The sequence below is a fragment of the Condylura cristata genome, unplaced genomic scaffold (genome assembly GCF_000260355.1).
Source record: "Condylura cristata isolate star-nosed mole 26May11 unplaced genomic scaffold, ConCri1.0 scaffold00050, whole genome shotgun sequence".
Taxonomy (NCBI): Eukaryota; Metazoa; Chordata; class Mammalia; order Eulipotyphla; family Talpidae; genus Condylura; species Condylura cristata.
In genome coordinates this window covers 1,587,909-1,595,909 of record NW_004567151.1, presented here as the reverse complement: position 1 = coordinate 1,595,909, position 8,001 = coordinate 1,587,909, and positions in this window count along the sequence as shown.

Genomic DNA, 8,001 nt, shown 5'->3' with positions numbered 1-8,001 from the left:
CCGTGAAGCTCAGAACATGAAGTACACGGGTGGGTTCAAGCTCTACAATGCGGAGCAACCACCAAGAATGATTTCTCCTTTTTTTTAAAGATTCGTCTGTTGATGCACACAGAGCCGGGGCGCAGGCCAGAGGCGCGGGGGCGGCGAGAGGCTGCTCCCGAGAAAGAGCGGGGGGCAGGACAGGCCGACGGACGAAGCCCACGGCTGAGGGGGGCCGCGGGGAGACAGAGGGGGCTGCCGCGCCCTGGGGGTCCCCCCCCGGCCGGGATCGAACTCTCGAATAAAGATCTTCTGTCTGCATCACCAGGGTTCTGTTATCGAGCTCAGAAAATTAAGAGCAAGATATTTCCCTCCAACGGACAATCCGTATCCCGCTCCCCTCCGCCCCGGCCGCCTGCTGACCGCCCTCCTCCACGCTAGGCCAGGCAGGGCCCCTCCAGCCGGAGCCACGCCTGAGCGGCCCTGTTGGCTGTGCTGTCGCGAGAGCATTGACATCTTTTCAAGAACACAAGCCAGCGGCTGCTAGATCACCCCTTGCTGTGGCTTTGGCTGGCGTTTTCTAGTGAGCAGACTGGACGTACGCCCTTTTGGCTCGAACCCCAGAGCCGACGGGCCCTGAGTAGCCCCTCAGGAGACACATGATCGCGTCGCCGCCGGCTGCCTGTCAGCTCAGCGCGGCTGTGCTTGGCCACTGACGGCCTCGGGGCCTAAAATCTCGGAAGAACGAGCGAGGCTTCTCCCAGCCTGTATTCCAGCGGGCCGTTGTCACGGGACAGGCCTGCACCTGGACACCCGGGGACGGTCAGGGACTCACCACAGTGGCTGACAGACCCCAGACCGGAGCCCTCCCTCATGTTCAGGTAGAAAGGCCCCCGCTCCCCTCTGCTGTGCCCGGCAACGCTGGTCTGTGACTTGTCTCGCGCTGAGTAAGAGCCGGCCCGTCCCCGCTGCCGACGGCCTGAGGTCAGCACACAGAGCTTCCTAGAATTCTTGCATCACTGTTTTCGCAATATCATGGCGGCGCCTTCCTTGATCCCTCCCAAGCACTTCTGGGAGAAGCACAGCCGGCTGGCCACCTTCCTGCTGGCCCTTGCAAGGGGACCTCGGCCACTGTGCGGCCGAGTGTAGAATTCAGGCCGCCATTGATTCTTTCACTCAATTCTTTCACGCTATTGATTCTTTCACGCGTGTCCCTCCGCCCTTTAAGCAGCTCGGACGCCGAGAGGCCGCGGGTCAGCCCTTCCTGGCCTGGCTGGGTCGGCCCCGGCCCGCAGACCACCCTACGTCGCAGGCAGGCAACAGGACCCAGCACCGTATGGACGCAGAACGCGAGTCAGCGAGAGAGCCAGGCTCTGCCTTCGCTGCTGGCGACTCTGAACGCCCTGTGGCCACGATGTCAGACGTGAGGGGCAGCGGGGACCCGAGAAAGCTCACCAACTCCGGGAGCCCGCAGAAGGCTCGGCTCTCCAAGCCAGAATTCAACTGCCGGGCAAAGGGAAGCATTAGCTTACAAAACAGCCAGGAAAGCCAAGAAAGCGTCAGCCTCGGGCCCCGCAGCAGAAAACGAGAAGTTTCGTAACAGGCTGTTTTGAAACTAGTTTGAAATGAAAGCCGAAGCCTCCGTCCTCCGTGGCCCCGTTTCCCTGGGCCACTCCGTGAACGCGTCTGTTTTCACGGCTCGTGGGGTGAAGGCACGAGGGGGTAAAGACTCGCTTTATTTATGTCTTTTCTCCTACTGGAAAACATTTGGGTTTGTAATCGGCTCTTGGGAAGCGATCCTGTTTGAACTTTTGACATCCGCATGATGCATAAACTCCCCAAAGCCAAAGCCGCGAGAGGGTGTCTGCAGCTCGCAGCTGATTGTAGGAACAACTTTGAGCCGTCAGAGCCCAAAGGTGGGGGAAGGGGCTCCCATAATTACAAGCTGTCAGGAAAATGAGAAAAATGGCCAAGTCAGTGACTGTCAAGTTCACCTGCTCTGGACTCTTCCGTGTGGACAGTATTACTTATTTCATGCATTCACTTCATTTCTTAGAGCTGTTCTAGGTTCACGACGAAGTTGAGCAGGAAATCCAGGGCACCCCCACTTCCCTCCTGCTCCCCACCACAGCTTCCCATTCCCCCCCCCACCAAGGGGGTGCTGTTGTTACAGCTGATGAATCCTCCTTAACACGCCGGTATCCCTCAAAGTCCATAATTTACATTAGCGTTCACGCTCTGTGTGGTACATTCTAGCACATTCTCAGAGTTTGGACGTAAGTCTAGTAACATGTATCCACCGTTTTAGTGTCATGTCGAGGAGTTTCACTGCCCCCAAATCCTCTGGACTCCCCCATCTCTCTAGTCATCCCTTCCCTGGTTAACTACTATTTTTTTTAATCTGTCTATAGTTTTGCCTTTGCCAGAATGTTTTATAGTTGGACCCATAGAGCAGAGAGCCTTGAAGATTGGTTCCTCTCACTTAGGAATGTGGGTTTGCCTTTTCTCCCTGTCTTTTTTCATGGTTCAGAACGCGTTTCCTTTTTCAGCGCTGCATAATATTCCACGCTCTAGCTATTCCGTGGTTTATTTACTCATGTACCATTTGAATGGCATCAAAGGTGCTAGAAACATCTGTCTGTGGGCTTGTGTGTTTAATGCCTTTGAATACTCACAACAAGTATGCCTGATAGATCATTTGGGCAAAACTATGTTTGGTTTTGAAAGAAACTGACCATCTTCCAACGTGATTGTCTATTTGCACCCTCACTCACACCGGCTGCGCGGGAGCGCTGTGTCTCTGTCAGCACTTGGTATTGTCGGAGCCCGACCTGGCCGTTCTGGCAGGCGAGGGGATCTTTGGTGAAAGTCTTTTGTTGACTTTAAAACTGAGTTGTGCTTTTCACTGTCGACTTTCAAGAGCTCTTCGGATATGTTGGGTAACTGCCCTTGAGCAGATGCATCGCTTGCAAACACTTCCTCCCCGGGCAGTTTTTAATTTTAGTGAATTCGACTTGCCGACTATCCCTCCACAGATGGTGCCTTTCACAATGTCTCTAAAAAGTCGCTCCCAAGCCCACCTACATTTCTTCCTGTTGTCTCCTAGGACTTTTACAGTCTTGTGTTTTACGTTTAGGTCCGGGATGTATTCTGAATTAATTTCTGTGCAGGGTGTAAGGTCTCTGGGATCTTTTTCTGCACGAGGATGTCTTTGTCTCACCACCACTTGGGAAAAGTGCGTTGTCTTTGTGCCTCTGTCAGAGATGTAGTTAGCTTTGTGCCAGCCTGTTTCTAAGCTACACGTCCTGCTCCACTGACCTCGGCCTTCGCCAGCACCCCACTACTCCGATCGCTGTGGCTTCCTAGCGATATCACCGTCTAGTAACATCGTCCTGTTATCCGGACATGGCGATTCTGGGTCACCTGCCTCGATTTCCACAAACAACTTGCTATGGTTCTGAATGGACTTTTTTCCTTTTTCTGTCAGCTGAGTCAGGGCTTCTCCTAGAATGCTGAGAAGCAGGGGCAGGTGGGGACAGCCTTGCCTCTTCTTGGTCACGTAAATACGTGCGCTGTAGACTTCTTGGACATGGTCTTCACTAGGTCGGACACGTCTGTCTATTCCTAGGCTACTAAGTTTCTCCATGAATGGCACTGGATGCAATTTTTTGTCTGCATCTAGTGATCGGATCATGATTTTTCTTCTTTAGCTTGGTGGCTTTTTTGGCTAAGGATTTACTTATTCCTGCACACAGAACTGGGGTGCAGACCAGAGGGGCAGGGGTGAGAGGCTCCCCCAGAGACAGAGTGGGGAGCAGAACAGGCAGATGTGCTGAAACCCCCTGCTGAGGGGAGCAGCGGGGAGACAGGAGGGGTCAGCCGCGCCCTGGAGGTCCCTCCCTGGCCGGGGATCGAACTCCTGTGGCCGAGGCTGCCGACAGCTTCATAGTGCTGCGCTTAAACCCCTTGTGCCACCGGGGAGCGCCCAGACTTCTGCAACTGATTTTCAAGTGTCAACTCACGCTGCACACTGACGATGAATTCCACTTGATCATGGTATAAAATTCTTTTTGTACATTGTTGGATTCGATTCGCTGGCATTTTGTGGAGGATCCGTAATCTGTGTTCACGAGGAATCTTGGTCCATCATTTGCTTTTCCCTGGTCATGTCCTTGGCTAGATTTGATAGTAGAGCACGTATTTAACGCACCCTTCCACAACCAGCACTTTAATGATCATATTTTAAAGACTCACACATGATTCAAATACTTACATATTCAATTAATTATATCTAAAATATTCTCAGATTTCTCTCGGGATGCCTAAGGACACATGAGATGCTACCATCACGGGAAGAAAGGGCACGCCCTGTGCAGTGACCGTCACTCGTGCCCAAAGCCTGCAGCAGTGACCGTCACCACGTCACACCATCGCGGCTGCGCCGGCCACTGTCCACCCCTCACTAGGACGCTGGGGCAGGTTTTAAATAAAACCTAAGTGTTAAGAGGGGATCTGAGCTGATGAAATATTCATAGTGGCCTTACAACAACCCTTGAGGTAGCTCTGATGGCCGTTTATAGCATATTCCCTTATTAAGTATTAATGAGGCCTTGATGGAGAGTTACGCTCTAAAGTACGAAACGCTGATGCTGAATTCCCTCAAAAGCAAACCGCTTTGAGCACCTGTGTCTTCTTTTCCGTCTTCTTCCTTCTTTACCTGTCTCCCCCTGCCCCCCCCCCAGGGAACAGGCGGGGGAGGCACGTACACAGGTGGACACTGGCTCTCACGGGCCTGCCGGGCTTGTTCCAGCTCCCACCGGCCCAACCAGAAGGACCCCGAGGGCCTCTGGCACCGACGGGGGTGCCCTGGGGAGAGCAGCCTGCGGGGTGTGGGGTGCATCCGGGCCCCTCACGTGTGCAGGGGCCAGAGACGAGGCAGAGGGACGGCGGGTGTCCGGGGATGGGCGACGCCGAGGAAGGCCCGAGCGCCGTCTTTGCAAACCTCCGGCCGAGCTGGCCTGGGACTGGGTCCACGCGCAGGGAGCTCTGGCGACGCCCCCGGCTCGACCTGTCGCTCCTGTTCTCGGGGCGCCTTCACGGCCTGCGAGGACCCCAAGGGTGAGCAGGACCGAGAGGGGCCAGTGCGAGGGCCCGCCGTCCACTCCCGACCACGAGGCGTGTCGGGCTCACCCAGCGGCCCGAGTCCCGCGTCAGACGAGCGTCCCCGCGGGCTCGGCTTGATGACCTGCACCCCCGGGGCGTCCGGGCAGCACCCCTGCCCGTGCCGGCCGCTCCCTGAAGGCCTCTGGGAGGGGGACGGGGCTGCAGCTGCCCGTGGGCCGCTGGGCGGGCGAGGACGGCGAGGCGCGGGGGTCCCTCAGGCCCCCGAGTGGCCGGTCGCCAAACTCAGCCCGGGGAGCCCCTGGTGGCCAGGATCCCTGCTCCCCACAGCCACGGCCCTGGGCTCGCCCGCAGCCTGGAGGCTCTGCAGAGTGGGAGAAGCTGGTTCCCGCGGCGCACGCAGCGCTTGCTGGTTCGGGGGTGGCTTCCCACGGTCACCCCCACTTCTTAAAGCGAGCAGGGCCCTCTCTGGTGGCGCAGCGGGTTAAGACGCAGAATTACAAGCCTTGGGGAGTCCGATCCCCGCCCCGGAGGGGACCCCCAGGGCGCAGCTGACCCCTCCTGTCTCCCCGCTGCCCCCCTCAGCAGTGGACTCCGTCCATCTGCCTGTCCTGCTCCCCGCTCTGTCTCCGGTGCATCCTCTCGCCGCCCCTGCGCCTCTGGCCTGTACCCCAGTTCTGTCTGCATCAATAAATACATCTTAAAAAAAAAGAAACAAGCGAGCATCTGGTCTACCAGATGGTGGGTGCAGTCGGCAACGTCGGCGCCGAGTCTAGAAACCCCCTAGGTCACCCCTTCGCCCCTTGGCCACCGCAGGGCGGGGCGGCTCTCCCAGCGCCCCCACCCCGGCCTACCCCGCCTGCCCCCTCACACGGGCTCTGGCCCAGCCCCGGAGCTGCCATGGCGCCCGGCTCACACAGGGCCTCGTCGCCGTGGCTGGGGGGCGGGGAGGCGCTCTCGGGGCCCCCGTGGGGGCTCGTCCGGGGGGGCCGGCTCCCCGAGGCCCCGCGCCCTCACTCTGTCTCCCGCAGAGTCCAGTGCTCCCGAGCCGGGAGAGAGCCGGTCGGAGCCCCCAGACCGGTGGGGCAGCGGCCCCCTTTCTTGGGTGACCACGCAGACCTGAGGACCCGGGGAGGGAGGCCGGCCGGCCTGGGGCAGCTGCCCACCCGGTCCCGGAATCCTGACCAGCTCCCTGGCCACGGCCCCGGTGCTGAAGCAGAGCGCCCTGGGCCTCGAGTCTGGGGTCGCGGCCGGCCACGGGGAGCGCCACGGGGCCACCCCCACGCTGCGCACCCGCCTGCCGCCAGCCGCCGCCCAGTGCCAGGCTTCTGAGCTTGAGGTTAAGGTGACCCCGAGCGTGTCGCCCGCAAGCTGCTCAGGACCGGGGGCGGGGGCGCCGGGGTGTCATCAGGTGCCCGGGGCCCCGACGCGCCGCCCGGCGGGCCTGGCCGTCTCCGGCTGAGACCTCATCCTGAGGTCTGTGCTGTTCTTCCAGAAGGACCCTCAGGGTCCAGAAGCTTCGGGCCCTGCAAGCCGGCCCCGGAGAGGCCGGTACCGGGCTGGGGCTGAGACTGGGGGTTCAGTCTACACGAGGCGCCCACGCCCAGGCCAGCGCTGAGACTCGGGGTGCTGAGACTCGGGAAGCCCTCTGCGGGCGGGCGCCCCACGCCTGGGCTGGTGCTGAGACTGGGGGGCGGCGGTCCAGGTGAGGGCATCCCACGCCCGGGCCAGCACTGAGATGTGGGGTGCTGAGTCTTGGGGAGCGATCTACAGGAGGGTGCCCCACGTCCAGGCTGGGGCTGAGCTCCCCAGGACCCAGGCCGGGTCCCCCGGGCAGTGAGCTTCTCGTCTTGCGGCGGCCTCCGGACTCCCCCAGTCCCGGCAGGGCACCCTTCTAGGGAAACGGGGGGAGCGACTGGTTCCCAGCTCCTCCTGCCAGCCCGGGGGGGGGGCCGCTGGCTACCCGCCTCCCCTGGCAGGGGGCGCTTGTGTGTCCCCCGCCAGCCTGGCCGCGGGCTGGACCAACTGACCGGATGACACAGACGGCACAGAGCTGCCGCCTCCGTGTCCACCTTGGTCACTGTCTCCCGGGCCACTGGCCCTGGGGATGCCCAGCTGCCCCCAGGAGGAGGGTCCCTGGGCAGGCAGCTGAGAGCCAGCCGGCAGCGCTGTGACGGACACTCGGAGACGGCGCGTCCAGCCCTGGCCGGTGTGAAGGCGACTCGGCCCCTGTGGACACCCAGCTCCCCCCGGAGGCCGCAGCTGGACCCTCACTGGACCCAGCTGGACCCTCAGGGTGCCTGGGCCTCTGTGGTCACCGCGCCTCAGAGGCGGAGGACGGTCAGCGCTGCCAGTGTCCCCAGACACCGGAAAATAGCCGATCCACTGGCGTGTGGACTTCCTGTGTGAGGCCGGGGTGGGGGGACACGGCCCCTGCTCAGCCCCCCGGCCAGGCCCAGCCTGACCCCAGACTCGGGCACCCCCACCCCGCCGGGGCGGGCCTGCCCAGGCTCAGCTGACAAAGGCCTCCATCCTCCTGCCCGGCCAGCCCTGGGCCCCCGCGGCCAGCCCTGCCCGGAGCCCCGCTCTGCTCAGCCCCCGCTTCTCCCGACCTGCTTTCGGTTTGGATCCTGACAGTGGCTCCCCCAGCCTCGGCTCTGACTGCTTTGGACTTTACCTCCTTTGTCCCAAGTCCACGGGGCCGCCGCTGCGGTCCCGCTGACCCCGCCGCCCGCCCGGGCCCCGGCCTGCCGGCTGTGTGTTCGCCTTACAGCAGCTTCTCCCAGGGCGGGGCTGACGCGACCCACAGGCGGGTCACGTGAGGCGCAAGCGTGCGGTGTCCTGACCGTTGGCGTGCAGACGGCTGACCCTTGACCGGTGGGGACGGGAAACGAGGCGCCC